Source organism: Anomaloglossus baeobatrachus, chromosome 7 (assembly GCF_048569485.1).
Source record: "Anomaloglossus baeobatrachus isolate aAnoBae1 chromosome 7, aAnoBae1.hap1, whole genome shotgun sequence".
In the NCBI taxonomy this organism is placed as follows: Eukaryota; Metazoa; Chordata; class Amphibia; order Anura; family Aromobatidae; genus Anomaloglossus; species Anomaloglossus baeobatrachus.
Window position 1 is genome coordinate 188,148,364 of NC_134359.1, and position 16,988 is coordinate 188,165,351.

Genomic DNA, 16,988 nt, shown 5'->3' on the forward strand with positions numbered 1-16,988 from the left:
CAGAAATGCAGAGGTGATGTAGCTTTCTTGTCAGCAGACTAACTTCACTGACTCTCCCAGACAATGATCCTCTGCCCCAAGAAATTGCCTGTACTTTTTGCACTTAAAATTGCGTAGCAGAAATGGAGAGGTGGTGAAGAATGCAGAGGTGGTGTAGCTTTCTAGACATCTGAGGTACGTCAGTGACTATCACAGACAATGATACTATGCCCCAAAGAATTGCCTGCACTTTTTGCACTTAAAATTGCGTAGCGGAAATGGAGAGGTGGTGTAGAATGCAGAGGTGGTGTAGCTTTCTTGTCAGCAGAAGAACGTCACTGACTATCCCAGACAATGCTACTATGCTCCAAGGAATTGCCTGCACTTTTTGCACTTAAAATTACATAGCAGAAAGGGAGAGGTGGTGTAGAATGCAGAGTTGGTGTAGCTTTGTTGTCAGCAGGGGAACGTCACTGACTATCCCGGACAATGATCCTATGCCCCGAGGAATTGCCTGCAATTTTTTACACTTAAAATTGCAAAGCAGAAAGGGAGAGGTGGTGTAGAATGCAGAGGTGTTGTAGCTTTCTTGTCAGCAGAGGAACATCACTGACTATTTCAGACAATGATACTGTGCACCAAGGAATTACCTGCACATTTTGCACTTAAAATTGCGTAGCAGAAATGGAGAGGTGTTGTAGATTGCAGAGGAGGTGTAGCTTTCCTGACAGCTGAGGTACGTCACTGACTATCCCAGACAATTATACAATGCACCAAAGAATTGCCTGCACTTTTTGCATTTAAAATTGCGTAGCAGATATGAAGAGGTGGTGTAGAATGCAAAGGTTGTGTAGCTTTGTTGTCAGCAGAGGAACCGTCACTGACTATTCCAGAAAATGATACTATGCCACATAGAATTACCTGCTTTTTTTGCACTTCAAATTGCGTAGCAGAAATGGAGTGGTGGTGTAGAGTGCAGACGTGATTTAGCTTTCTTGATAGCAGATTTACGTCACTGATTATCCAGACAATGATGCTTTGCCCCAAGGAATTGCCAACACTTTTTGCTCTTAAAATTGCGTAGCAGAAATGGAGAGTTGGTGTAGAATGGAGAAGTGGTGTAGCTTTCTTGTCAGCAGAGGAACTGTCACTGACTATCCCAGACAATGATGCTATGACCCAAAGAATTGCCTGCACATTTTGCACTTAAAATTGCGTAGCAGAAAGGGAGAGGTGGTGTAGAATGCAGAGGGGTGTAGCTTTCTTGTTAGCAGAAGAACGTCATTGACTATCCCAGACAATAATACTATTCCCCAAGGAATTGCCTGCACTTTTTGCATTTAAAATTATGCAGCAGAAATGGAGAGGGGAGAGTTGGTGTAGAATGCAGAGGTGGTGAAGCTTTCTTGACAGCTGAGGTACGTCAATGACTATCAAAGAAAATAATGCTATGCCCCAAGGAATTGCCTACACTTTTTGCACTTAAAATTGCATAGCAGAAAGGGAGAGCTGTTGTAGAATAGAGGTGGTGTAGCTTTCTTGTCAGCAGAGGTATGTCACTGGCTCTCCCAGACAATGATACTATGCCCCAAGAAATTGCCTGCACGTTTTGAACTTAAAATTGTGTAGCAGAAATTGAGAGGTGGTGTATAATGCAGAGTTGGTGTAGCTTTCTTGTCAGCAGAGGAACATCACTGACTCTCCCAGACAATGTTACTATGCCCCAAGGAATTGCATGCACTTTTTGCTTTTAAAATTGCGTAGCAGAAATGGAGAGGTTGTGTGGAATGCTGAGGTGGTGTAGCTTTCTTGTCAGAAGGGAAACGTCACTGACTATCCCAAACAATGATACTATGCCCCAAGGAATTGCCTGCACTTTTTGCACTTAAAATTTCGTAGCAGAAATGGAGAGGTTGTGTAGAATGCAGAGGTGGTGTAGCTTTTTTGTCAGCAGAGGAACATCACTGACTATCCCCAATCAATTGCCTGCACTTTTTGCACTTAAAATTGTGTAGCAGAAAAGGATTGGTGGTGAAAAATGCAGAGATGGTGTAGCTTTCTTGTCAGCAGAGGAACGTCACTGATTATCCCAGACAATGATACTATGCCTCAAGGAATTGTCTGCACTTTTTGTACTTAAAATTGCGTGGCAGAAATGAAGAGGTGGTGTAGAATGCAGATTTGGTGTAGCTTTCTTGTCAGCAGAAGAACGTCACTGACTATCCCAAACAATGATATTATGCCCCAAGTAATTGCCTGCTCTTTTTGCACTTAAAATTGCATAGCAGAAGGGTAGAGGTGGTGTGGAATGCAGAGGTAGTGTAGCTTTCTTGTCAGCAGAGGAACGTCACTGACTATCCCAGATAATGATACTATCACCCAAGGAAATGCCTGCACTTTTTGCACTTAAAATTGCGTAGCAGAAATGGAGAGGTGGTGTAGAATGCAGAGGTGGCGTAGCTTTCTTGTCAGCAGAGGAACCGTTACTGACTATCACAGACAATGATACTATGACCCAAGGAATTGCCTACACTTTTTACACTTAAAATTGCGTAGCAGAAATGGAGAGGGGAGAGATGGTGTAGAATGGAGAGGTGGTGTAGCTTTCTTGACAGCTGAGGTACGTCAATGACTATCACAGACAATGATACTATGCTATTCCCCAAAGAATTGCCTGCACTTTTTGTACTTAATATTGCGTAGCAGAATTGGAGAGGTCCTGTAGAATGCAAAGATGGTGTAACTTTCATGTCAGCATAGGAACATCACTGACTATCCCAGACAATGATACTATACCCCAAAGAATTGCCTGCTCTTTTTGCACTTAAAATTGCATAGCAGAAAGTGAGAGGTGGTGTAGAATGCAGAGGTGGTGTAGCTTTTTTGTCAGCAGAGGAACGTCACTGACTATATCCCAGACAATGATACTATGCCCCAAGGAATAGCCTGTACTTTTTGCACTTAATATTGCGTAGCAGAAATGGAGAGGTGGTGTAGCTTTCCTTACAGCTGAGGTACCTTAATGACTCACAGATAATGATACTATGCCCTAAGGAATTGCCTGCACTTTTAATTGCGTAGAAGAAATGAAGAGGTGGTGTAAATTGCAGAGGTGGTGTAGCTTTCTTGTCAGCAGAGTAACTTCACTGACTCTCCCAGATAATGTTCCTATGCCCCAAGAAATTGCCTGCACTTTTTGCACTTAAAAATATGTAGCAGAAATGGAGAGGTCGTGAAAAATACAGAGGTGATGTAGCTTTCTTGACAGCTGAGGTACGTCACTGACTATTAAAGACAATGATACTATGCCCCAAAGATTTGCCTGCACTTTTTGCACTTAAAATTGCGTAGCAGAAATGGAGAGGGGGTGTAGAATGCAGAGGGGGTGTAGCTTTCTTGTCAGCAAAGGAACGTCACTGACTATTTCAGACAATGACACTATGCACCAAGGAATTACCTGCACATTTTGCACTTATGATTGCGTAGCAGGTATGGAGAGGTGTTGTAGAATGCAGAGGTGGTGTAGCTTTCTTGACAGCTGAGGTATTTCACTGACTATCCCTGACAATGATATTAGCTTTCTTGTCAGCAGATGAACCGTTACTGACTATCCCAGAAAACGATACTATGCCCCAAGGAATTGCCGGCACTTTTTGCACTTAAAATTGCGTAGCAGAAATTAAGAGGTGGTGTAGAGTGCAGAGGTGGTGTAGCTTTCTTGTCAGCAGAGGAACCGTCACTGACTTTCCCAGACAATGATACTATGACCCAAGGAATTGCCTGCACTTTTTGCATTTAAAATTGCGTAGCAGAAATGGAGAGGTGATGTAGAATGCAGAGGTTGTGTAGCGTTTTTGTTAGCAGAGGAACGTCATTGACTATTCCAGACAATAATACTATGCCCCAAGGAATTGCCTGCACTTTTTGAATTTAAAATTGCATAGCAGAAATGGAGAGGGGAGAGGTGGTGTAGAATGCAGAGGTGGTGTAGCTTTCTTGACAGCTGAGGTATGTCAATGACTATCACAGAAAATGATACTGTGCCCCAATGAATTGTCAGCACTTTTTGCACTTAAAATTGCATAGCAGAAAGGGAGAGCTGGTGTAGAATGCAGAGGTGGTGTAGCTTTCTTGTCAGCAAAGGAACGTCACTGACTATCCCAGACAATGATACTATGCTCCAAGGAATTGCCTGCACTTTTTGCACCTAAAATTGTGTAGCAGAAATGGAGAGGTGGTGTAGAATGATGAGGTGGTGTATCTTTCTTTTCAGCAGAGGAACCCTCACTGACTACCACAGACAATGATACTTTGACCCAAGGAATTGCCTGCACTTTATGCACCTAAAATTGCATAGCAGAAATGCAGAGGTGGTGTAGCTTTCTTGTCAGCAGAGGAATATGTGATGCCCTGGACAAGCCAGGTCGTCACAGAACTACTCCAACACACCCCACACCCCGGTTAGGCACACCGAAGCCAAACACAAAATCCTTGTTGCCTTCTTCCAGGGGCTGATGTCCACACCAGGGGGTGGGCCAGGCGGTTATTCCCGCCCACCGAGGAGTTCACTGTCCTGGAGGCGGGAAAAGGAGGTAGTGGAGTTGAGATTAGAGTGTTGAAGTGAGAGGAAGTAAAGTGGTAGAGGAGCAGTCTGAAGGCGGTCCGGGTGTGTGGCCCGGAAAGAACAGCAAGGTTGGCAGACGGTGGTGACCGTCTGCAGGAGAGGCTAATTGGAGCAAACCGTATGGACTGTGGACGAGTGGTGGCCCGGCGGTACCGGATCGGAGAGTAAAGAGAAGCCAGCACCATCCGGCAGGGCTTACGGATCCCGACAAGGCAAGTAGTTGCCGTTGATTTTGTCAAATCCATTAGTGAAGGGAACCTCCGGGGTTTCCCAGCAGCCAAGTCCCGATTGAAGGCAACCGCTCAAACCGTAGAGGGAAACACAGTCACCGCCAAGGCTACAGTTCCCAGGGCCAGAGCCTGCGGGCAAAAGGGGCTCCCTCAGCCTCCATCCAAGCTGGGGAGCGGGTTACCGGTGGGAAGCCATTGGAACCGTAACACAACACAGGTGCAGGGAAAGGCAGTCACCATCAACCTGCCAGGAGGAGAATCACCGCAGCCGTCTGTGGGACCCGTCCATCCAGCCGTTTGTTTTACCGGAAACTTTGCATTCATCATTGGCTGAGTGAGTACCACCGTGCCGTGCGGCACAGCGCTGCCCCCGCGACCCTGCACCTCACCAGGCCCCGTAACCCGCCTGCCATCCATCCCTACCTCCCTCACCGGGCCCCGGGACAACCAACCCCCCTACCCATGGAGGGAAGAACCAACATCCTAGCTGCTCCCTGTCATCGCTCCCGGCATCCCCGTCCAGAGCAGCGGTGGTGTCACCAATCTCACCACAACCGTGGGTGGCGTCACGGACAATATCCCTAAACCCAAACCACCCCCTTTCACTCACGGGCGAGGAGCGCTGCTCGATTTCCCGGGATCCGGCCCACCGCTCGAGCCACCATTGAGCAGCAGCAGCAGCCGGACCCGAGCAGTGGGTGAGTGCAGTGTCCCCTCCTCCGCCCGCGACAACTTGGCATCACGATCAGGATCTTACTGCTCTGCCGTCTGGTAGAGGTGCGCCTTGTCAAAGCCGGAAGTGTCCGGCCGAAAATTTGGAGAAGCCGCAATTTTGGGCGCGAAAAGTCCCCGCTTGAGCGTCTCCTCGAGCAGTGGAGGCGGGAAAATCAAAAACCCGCCCCTGTAGAGGAGGAGCCGGAAAAAGACTAAGGGGGACGGATGGCGTCTGGCCGCATGTAGCCCGCAGCTATAAAAGCAGGGACGCCAGGACTCTGCAGCGATACTGGGTTCCTGGAAAACCTCATTGCCGACATGCACAGTCCAACTACCAACAGTAAAGCCTCCGCACCCAGCACAGCGGCGTGGGTGAGGGATCGGACCGCCCCGATGAGTGATCGTCTGCAGGCCCACATGCAGCTCGTCCTGGAGGAGTGGGAGACCGACATGGCGGACGTGGTGGCTGCTATGCAGAGACGCGAGGTGGAGGAGGATTTGGAGGAGCGGGTAAGAGACCCACGCCCCTGTATTCCCGAGGGATTGGCCACTGCGGCTGGGGGGCCCGGCCTGCACCCGCTCACCCTGCCTCCTCCCCCGCTATCCGTGTTAGCTGCTTCCGCCACGCCACTAGGCCCGCTACCCATCCAACCGGTAGCAATACCCTGCCAATCCGCCCCGTCGGACCGACCGGCTGCAGACGTTCAGGGCCGCCCTGAACCACTCCTATGGGAGCCGCCGAGGCCGCGGCCCCTTAACGTAGATGTATCAGAGGCCCCGGCCAGGATGGCACCAGGCGCTGTGCCCGATCCCGGGACCGTGATGTGGATGAAGGCCAGAATAATTAAGTTCAACCAACGCCAGCAGAATCAGATATACCTCATGATGGAGCAGTGGACCAATGAGGTAGAAATGCTGGTTGCGGCTGCCCCGATGTATGGGATGGGAGCAGATGTGACGGAGCCGATGGGTTACCCACGTCCCCATGTCCTACCAGCACCGGCCACTGAAGCTGGGGGGCCCGGCCCAGTCTTGGCCCTCGCATCGTCCCTGCCATTACTTATTGGGCGCCTCAGCGTTAACCAACCTGACCTACTACCCCGTGCTACTACAGAAGGATCTGATGTGCTGGATGCTGGAAGCCTGGAGGCTGCGGCAGCTGGCGGCAACCCGCCTGGCGCAGAGACAAGTGATAGTGACTCCAGCTCCGGCGCCGAGCCCACCTCTGAAATCGAAAAGGCGAGTGAGCGTCTCCGCTACGAGGGAGAGACGGTGGTTTATTACATCCCGCGCACCGGTGGGAACGGATACCGGGCACTCCTCTCCCAGCAGGCCTGTCACTGCATGTTCGATATGTTGGTGGCAGAGGATGAGGCCACCTCAGCGGAAGGTGAGCAGTGATGGCAGCGGAGCTCCGCTGCAAGTTGTCCCCGTTGGGCCCACTAATACCGTTTGGAAGTTTGAGAATGATAAGTGAAAATGATCAACCGAAAGTCTACCTGATTAACAACCGTGATTGAACCGGTCGTTGCCGGCAACTGTTGTCCCAGTGGGGACCGTTTGTATCCTTGCGTAAGGAACTGCTTATGGACAAGCCCGAGAACTTGCAGGGCAACCACAAACTTAGTGGAATGTAAATAAAAATGTGTTGGCTTGATTCCGTTACCGGAGAGGCTGATTTGGAAGATGGGCCTGGAGGAAAGAGATGGCCCAGGCCCGCCACTACCGTAACCGGTGGCGATCCTCCGGGGGGTTCAGGGGTCCCCATGGACGCAGGTCCCCTGAAAGGGACAGAACCCGCTCGGCCAACTTGGTGCTGGACTGGGGTCAAGGGGTGCTGCCCATTTGCTTAGGGGCAGCATCAGGTCCAGGTTGCTTGGGTGGGAGAAGAGCGGAAGCCGTAACCGTTATTTATTAAAAATGTTAGTAACGCTTAAGAAATGTGCCTCCCGATGTGGGAAGATTGAAAAATGCTTGTTTTTACATGTTTACCGTTTTACTCTTTTACAGTTAAAATAAAACCGGTGATGGACGGGCAGCCCGCGGATGGTCTGCATTTTACTAAGGGGGAATGTGGCGCCCTGGACAAGCCAGGTCGTCACAGAACTACACCAACACACCCCCCACCCCGGTTAGGCACACCGAAGCCAAACACAAAATCCTTGTTGCCTTCCTCCAGGGGCTGATGTCCACACCAGGGGGTGGGCCAGGCGGTTGGTCCTGCCCACCGAGGAGTTCACAGTCCTGGAGGCGGGAAAAGGAGGTAGAGGAGTTGAGATTAGAGTGTTGAAGTGAGAGGAAGTAATGTAGTAGAGGAGCAGTATGAAGGCGGTCCGGGTGAGTGGCCCGGACGGAACAGAAAGGTTGGCAGACGGTGGTGACCGTCTGCAGGAGAGGCTAATTGGAGCAAACCGTATGGACCGTGGACGAGTGGTGGCCCGTCGGTACCGGATCGGAGAGTAAAGAGAAGCCAGCACCATCCGGCAGGGCTTACGGACCCCGACAAGGCTAGGAGTCGCTGTTGAATTTGTCAAATCCGTTAGCGAAGGGAACCTCCGGGGTTTCCCAGGAGTCAAGACCCGATTGAAGGCAACCGCTCAAACCGTAAAGGGAATCACAGTCACCGCCAAGGCTACAGTTCCCAGGGCCAGAGCCTGCGGGCAAAAGGGGCTCCCTCAGCCTCCATCCAAGCTGGGGAGCGGGTTACCGGTGGGAAGCCATTGGAACCGTAACACAACACAGGTGCAGGGAAAGGCAGTCACCATCAACCTGCCGGGAGGAGAAACACTGCAGCCGTCTGTGGGACCCGTCCATCCAGCCGTTTTTTTTACCGGAGACTTTGCATTCGTCATTGGCTCAGTGAGTACCACCGTGCCGTGCGGCACAGCGCTGCCCTCCATGATCCTGTACCTCCCCAGGCCCCGTAACCCGCCTGCCATCCATCCCTACCTCCCTCACCGGGCCCCGGGACAACCAACCCCCCTACCCATGGAGGGAAGAACCAACATCCTAGCTGCTCCCTGTCATCGCTCCCGGGATCCTCGTCCAGAGCAGCGGTGGTGTCACCAATCTCACCACAACCGTGGGTGGCGTCACGGACAATATCCCTAAACCCAAACCACCCCCTTTCACTCACGGGTGAAGAACGCCGCTCGAGTCCCCGTGATCCGGCCCACCGCTCGAGCCACCACCGAGCAGCAGCAGCAGCCGGATCCGAGCAGTGGGTGAGCGCAGTGTCCCCTCCTCCGCCCGCGACAAATATCACTGACTATCCCAGACAATAATACTATGCCCCAAGGAATTGCCTGCACTTTTTGCACTTAAAATTGCATAGCAGAAATGGAGAGGGGAGAGGTGGTGTAGAATGCAGAGGTGGTGTAGCTTTCTTGTCAGCAGAGGAACGTCAATGACTATCACAGACAATGATACTATGCCCCAAAGAATTGCCTGCACTTTTTGCACTTAAAATTGCGTAGCAGAAATGGAGAGGTGCTGTAGAATGCAGAGGTGGTGTAGCTTTCTTGTCAGCAGAGGAACGTCATTGACTATCCCAGACAATGATACTATGCCCCAAGGAATTGCCTGCACTTTTTCCACTTAAAATTGCTTAGCAGAAATGGAGAGGTGCTGTAGAATGCAGAGGTGGTGTAGCTTTCTTGATAGCAGAGGAACCTCACTGACTATCCTAGACAATGATACTATGCAACATGGAATTGCCTGCACTTTTTGCACTTAAAATTGCGTAGCAGAAATGGAGAGGTGGTGTAGAATGCAGAGGTGGTGTAGCTTTCTTGTCAGCAGAGGAACCGTCACTGACTATCCCAGACAATGATTCTATGCCCCAAGGAATTGCCTGCACTTTTTGCACTTAAAATTGCGTAGCAGAAAGGGAGAGGTGGGGTAGAATGCAGAGGTGGTGTAGCTTTCTTTTCAGCAGAGGAACGTCAATGACTATCACAGACAATGATACTATGCCCCAAAGAATTGCCTGCACTTTTTGCACTTAAAATTGCGTAGCAGAAATGGAGAGGTGCTGTAGAATGCAGAGGTGGTGTAGCTTTCTTGTCAGCAGAGGAACGTGGATGACTATCCCAGACAATGATACTATGCCCCAAGAAATTGCCTGCACTTTTTGCACTTAAATTTGCGTAGCAGAAAGGGTGAGGTGGTGTAGAATGCAGAGGTGGTGTTGCTTTCTTTTCAGCAGAGGTATGTCACTGACTATCTCTGACAATGATACTATGCCCCAAGGAATTACCTGAGCTGATTTAGACAGACGCTGTGAAAAACCCTTGCTGCTCTAATCTAGTCCTGAAAAGGGCTAAAATTACAAGTACAGATTACTCAATACATTAAATACTTTTATTGATGGCAACGTTAAAAACAACAATGACACAATACAAATTAAAACCTACATAAAATTCATCAGTAGGCAGGAAAACAAGGCATACAATAAATTATTAAGGTATATGGGGACCAAAAATTGGTCTATACATTAACTGTCAATAATATTAGAATAATGATATGGTCCTTTATCTCATCATAACAGTAAAATACTTATGCAACCACATCAATAAATTGCTCCCCTAAAAGCCCAATACCAGACCTGTAGCCATATTAAGCATGCACAAGTTTTCAGGAAGCGGTGTGAAACGTGCGTTGGAGTGGGAGGCAGGAAAACTTGTGCATGCTTAATATTTCTACAGGTCTGGTATTGGGCTTTTAGGGGAGCAATTTATTGATGTGGTTGCATAAGTATTTTACTGTTATGATGAGATAAAGGACCATATCATTATTCTAATATTATTGACTGTTAATCTATAGACCAATTTTTGGTCCCCATATACCTTAAGAATTTATTGTATGCCTTGTTTTCCTGCCTACTGATGAATTTTATGTAGGTTTTAATTTGTATTGTGTCATTGTTGTTTTTAACGTTGCCATCAATAAAGGTATTTAATGTATTGAGTAATTAGTATTCATTGGGATAATTTTGTTAATTATCTAGCTAATGTTGGTATATCCTGATGAGATGATACTTTAAAAGTTGATAAATTGTGGTCAAACTTCTAATTTTGGGTCAATAAAATTACAAGTAGTCCCTAATCCCTAAACCGATGTGTAGATTGCAGTTTTTAAGTGTATAGCGCCCACAGCAGCAGCAGCGGGAGCGGTGACTGTCACACACCCGCAGCACTGAGATAATGGCGGTGATGGGGAAAATGTCCGGGTCTTATTGGGCAAGGACATGTCACATTCACAGCAAATGAAACATGCCCTTGCTTGTCTGGCAAAAGTCCACTTTGCTGTGTGTGTGTCTGTGATTGGCTGACAGCCTGGCCCGCCCCACTGTACGTGCGGTTAGGAAAAAGAAATGGCGATCGCCATTCTTTCAGCACTCAGCAGCACTGATCTAAACCCCGTCCCCCCCCCGCACACTATATGCTTACTTTTGATAATATCATTAGTAACAGTGACTGATAGTATTACAGTGAAAAGCCAGCAAGTAACTAGCTATGCTTTTGGTGATTGAACCGTTATTGAACGGTCAAACGTGAAGCAAATCGTTCGAGCTCGTCGTAAGACTCGAACACCACCCAAAACAACTCGAATTTGAAATTGGCGAACGGTTCGCTTTGCACATCGCTCATCTCTAGTCACAGGTGGCCCCAAGGTGTACACCAATAGGGGTATTGGAGATGGGATGAAGATTGGTGATGATGAGAATGTTGGGAGTTGTCTCATGACGCCAACTGCGGTATGCGGCCAGGAATTAGCTGCGGTCGGAGTCCTCTGGGACAGATGGTGTTGCAGCCAGGATAGTTCAGCTTCCCGCAGGTCAAATTAGGCTCCAGGGAGGATGATTGAGGTAGTAGTGGCTGATGGCGCTGGAGTGCGTGGAGCCGGCAATGAGAGACTGACACAGCAGTTGCGGTTCTAGGTCTTTTACTCACAGTTTGTTGGCTGCCCGGAGGTACCGGTCAGCCGATCCCAGAAGGTCAGAACCGGTGCGGCAGTCTGTGGGTCTTTCCTTCTTGTGCTTTTTAGTGTGGATCCCCGTAACCTGAAGTGCTTGGGGACCCCTGTTTAGTGTTAAACTTCCTGTCCTGTGTGCAGGCTGCGTGAGTCCTCTTGGAACATGACCGTGAACACAACTTCGGGCTGTATGTTGCTACTGTGCTCTGGGATCTTGTGGTGGCCAGAGAGACATGAAATCCCTTTGTCCGGCAGAGTCTGGTGGCGTAACCTGAAGTATTGGGCTCTGCAACCTGAACAGCGCTGGTTCCAAGGGAGCAGCAAAGCTCTCCCCTCAGCAACTGTGTTACTCCTACGTCCAACAGGAGCTACCGGTAATCTCCAAACACCTTATTCCCAGTGCTGCTATTCACCGGCTCCTGCATGTAGCAGAGCTGAATGGCAGATGACATAGTAAAAACGCATCCCTACACATTACACACGCTTGGCAAGTCAATAAATAAAAAAAAAAAAAAGGTGCCCAATGCATACGTCACAGAACACATGATCTAAAGGATCACACATAAAATTGATCAATTTAACATAGACTACTAACGCTCGTGTGACAGCAAATGAACAACCTACGTGCAATCTCATAAGATCCCGTATGCAACCTGGGCGTGTCACATCGCAAATGCGATTGTACAACTAATTGCAACGTGTAAAGCAGGCTTTAGGTTACTATGGTAATGGTGGCAGCGGTGACGTTACTGCTTATCAACCCACAGTCTCTGCTCACTCATTGAGTGATTAGACAGCTCGGGGAGCAGAAACATTCATCCTCCCCTCGTGCTTTCGGACACACTAAATCTGTCCCTATCTCAGCAGCACCTCTCCCTACACTAGCTGACTATGGATCAGAGTGACGAATACAGCGCCACCAGGTCTTATGTAGACCTGTTGATGCTGGGCGGCCAGCCAATCACTGTAATGCTACAACTAACATGACTGTGACATTACAGTGTGTGGCAGCCAATTCCTACAAGTGGGCTGACTCTGTAAAGAGTCCCTGCCAAATGCAGGTAGGGGGAGCCGAGTATGTGCCTGAGCATCTCACCGGTACTTGGCGCTCGCTGAGTATCTTGAGTACAGAGATGCTCGGTCGAGCATCGAGTACCAGCAAGCATGCTCGCCCATCCCTAACAGTTATGCTTTAAATATTCAAATAAATTAACAATAAGTTAGCAGTGTCAGTGACAATTTAAATTGTAGGAACATGTAAACAATCAATGGTTTGAATCTATAAAACAGCCAATTAATGATGAGAACAATTATTATCTATAATTATTAAAGTAGTTTTCTTAAGCAGGCTCGCCCATCCCTAACATTTATGCTTTAAATATTCAAATAAATTAACAATAAGTTAGCAGTGTCAGTGACAATTTAAATTGTAGGAACATGTAAACAATCAATGGTTTGAATCTATAAAACAGCCAATTAATGATGAGAACAATTATTATCTATAATTATTAAAGTAGTTTTCTTAAAAATGTTACTTGAGGAAAAAGCACTCTTGTCTAATTAAAAAAACCAAGGCATGAATCCAATATATTAAGTTGCTGGCTGATTTTCTTAATGATTTTCTATTGGATTTTAGATGGCTGTTTTCCAGTTCAGCTTAGTAACAATTATTGATTACAAATAAATAACAATCTAATTACTTAAGTATTTGTATACCCTTTAAAATGGAAAAAAAAATTGGTGAACAGTAAGAAAGCTTTGGCTTTGTTCACGTACAACATAAAAATTGTCTTGCAGAACTGGCCTAAAAATTCTTATCATTGAAATGTCAATGCTTTACTGTGTTTAATTGTTCAACTAGGTATGAATTTAACAGCGTATTATATTCACTCAATTGTAATCAATAAAATTCACAGTGGAAAATCGATAAAATTTTTCACAGCAGAAAGGACATGATTTAAAAATCTGCATCATGTATTTAAATCTGTCAATGGAAATTTACCCCAGTAATACATAGGAAGAACTTTTTTCAGGCTCCAAATAACATTTTGTATTAAGACCTCTATTACAACCAGCTGTTAATGCACTCTTTTTAAAAAAAGTATTTAATCCCTGATGGATCTACAGGGACATTATGGCCTACACAGATCAGACTTTTAAAAATACTTGCAAATAAGATCCCTTTTCTAAAACAAAACATGGTCAAACATTAAGCTCCCATTACTTGTGTTAGCTTTTCTGACCTTCACTAATACAAAAGTGGAGGTATGGCTCTTTGATTGACATGGAGGATAACCAAAACATACCACACATAGCAAAATGGCTCACATATTTAAGACCCTTAAGGACGAAGCCAGTTTTGTATTGAATGACTAGGCCATTTTTGGCAATTCTGACCAGTGTCACTTTATGAGGTTATAACACTGTAATGCTTCTGCAGATCTCAGTGGTTTTCAGAATATTTTTTAGTGACATATTGTAATTCATGATAGTGGTAAATTTAGGACAATAATTTTTGTTTTTATTCGTGAAAAAAATTGGAAATTTGATGAAAAGTTTGAAAATGTAATAATTTTCAAACTTTTAATGTTTATGCCCTTAAACTAGAGAGTTATATCACAAAAAATAGTTAATAAATTACATTTCCCATATGTCTACTTTATATCAGCACAATTTTTGAAACAAAATTTTTTGGTGTTAGGAAGTTAGAAGGGTTCAAAGTTTGTCAGCAAGTTCTCATTTTTTCAACAAACTTTACAAAACCAATTTTTTCGGAACCACATCACATTTGAAGTGACTTTGAGAGGCCTAGGTGACAGAAAATACCCAAAAGTGACACCATTCTAAAAACTGCACCCCTCAAAGTACTCAAAATTACATCCAAGAAGATTATTAACCCTTCAGGTGCTTCACAGGAACTAAAGCAATGTGGAATGGAAAAAAAAATATAATTTTACCTAACAATGTTGCTCTAGACCCAATTTATTCACTTTTAGATGAAATAACACAACAAAATAGACCCTGAAAATTGTTCCCCAATTTCTTCTGAGCACGCTGATACCTTACATGTGGTAAGAAACCTCTGTTTGGACAAATGGGAGTACTCGGAATAGAAGGAGCAATATTTGAATTTTGGAACACAAATTTGGCTGAAACAGATTGCTGGCACCATGTCGCATTTCCAGGGTCCCTAAGGTATCTAAACAGCAAAAAACTTCCCACACATGACCTCATTCTGGAAACTAGACCTCTGAATAATTTTATTCAGGGGTATAGTAAGCATTTTGAACTCACAGGTACTTCACAGAATTTGATAATATTAGGCCATCACATTGAAAATTTTCATTTTTTTTTTCCACAAAAATGTTCATTTAGCACCAAATTTCTTACTTTTTCAAGAGGCAACACCAAAAAGTGGACCCCTCAATTTGCTACCCACTTTCTTATGAGTACAAGGGTACCCCACATGTGGTCAAAAATATCTGTTTGGACAAACAGGAGGGTTTGGAATAAAAGGAGCACAATTTGAATTTTGGAAACGTCAAAATAAATTGCGGGCACCATGTCGCATTTACAGGGCCTCTAAAGTACCTATACACCAGAAACCCCCACAAATGACCCCATCTTGCAAACTAGACCCCTCAAGGATTTTATTCAGGTGTATAGTAAGCATTCTGAATCCACAGGTACTTTGAAAAAATTTTGCTGTAGCAACAAATTTCTCACTTTTAGGCTATGTGGCCATGATCCGCTGACACGGTGTCTAGTGTAATCCCTCCTGTGCAGAGAAATGAGTGTTGTCTGTGGGAGAATGCAGCTGTCTGTGCCCATGATCAGGGTTTGGGCCGCTGCGGATTTTAGCTTTATTCTTCCCGCGGAGAACAATCTCATCTCTGCAGAATAAATTGACATCATGTGGCTAGGGAAGCCACGCCGCAGCTCAGGGAAAAGAAGAACAGTGGGCAGGAGATTTCTAAAAATCCTTCCCTGCACTTGTACTGCACAATGCAGCGTTACGGACACAGCAAAAACACTCTGCATCCAAAATGCTTCAAACTCTGATCGTGGGCACATAGCCTAAAAAGCTATGGCTAGATGGATGGATAGACAGACAGAGGTAAAACACATATATAATGTCCCACTCCCTTGCATTTTGTAATCTTGCACCCTTTAGTGACTTTCATGTGGCACAAAAGGGTGCTTAGTCTTGTATTTAGAAAAAAAAAAAAAAAATTAAAACAACGATGTGGGTCCCTCCCATTTTTGATAGCCAGCTAAGCTGAAGCAGATGACTGCAGCCTGCAGAGTCCAGCTGTCCACTTTACCTTGGCTGGTAATCCAAAATGCAGGGCACCTCAGGCTGTTTTTTAATAATTTATAAATAAATAATTTAAAAAAAAAGCGTGAGGTCCCCCCCAAATTGCATCACCAGCCAAGGTAAAGCAGACAGCTGGCGTCTGGTATTCTCAGGGTGGAAAGGGCCATGGTTATATGGCCCTTCACAGCCTAAAAATAACAGGCCGCAGCTGCCCCAGAAGTGGCACATCCATTAGAATCACCAATCCTGGCAATTTGCCCTGGCTCATCCCATTGCCCTGGTGCAGTGGCAAACAGAGTAATATATGGGGTTGATACCAGCTGTGTAATGTCACTTGGCATCAAGCCCTGGGGTTAGTGATGTCACGGCGTCTATCAGATACTAACCCACTCACTAACTCAGTCAGTAATAAAAAAAATAGACAATTTTTTTTTTTTTTTTTAAAAAACACTCAACAAATTTTACCTTTCACCAATTTATTGAAAAAAGCAATCCAGTCCACTGTAATCCATTTTGGAGGTCCCACAACAACTATAGACCTTCTAGAATATGGGGGGCATGCTCAGAGAACGTATCATCCATATTCTGGAAGTGCAGGCATTACATATGAGGAGTGTAGCTGCAGTGACCTGACAATACTGCACTCACACTGTCCCAGTCCAACAGAAGGCAGAATGACCTGCAGTAACCTCATTCCAGAATAAGGGGTGCATGCTCAGAGAACGCTTTCCCTATTTTCTTGAAAAGCAGGCCCTCCATGTGAAAATATTGCACTCACACTCCCACACTCCTCGGGTCCACTGCACGGTAGTGTGAGTGCAGTAATTTCCATGTCACTGAGTGCAGAGCAGGCTGAGAGCCGCTGTCTGCCCATGCGGCCAGCATTTCTTTTTATAACAAGGAGAAGGAAGGGTGGCGGGCGATCAACGCTGTAAGAGGTACAGATGGGACCAGAGGGACCGAGGATTGACAATGGGTGACCTGGTTGGACCTGGGGACAACTTTTCTGCCTCATAAGACATGTCCAGGGACTGGGCACATGTCAAATGAGGCAGGAATAAGAGGAGGAGGACGCGCACAACATGTTCGGCGCCCATTTTGGGCGATCGTGAGGGATGGTTGTCCAGGGGTGGGGGGCACTCTGCAA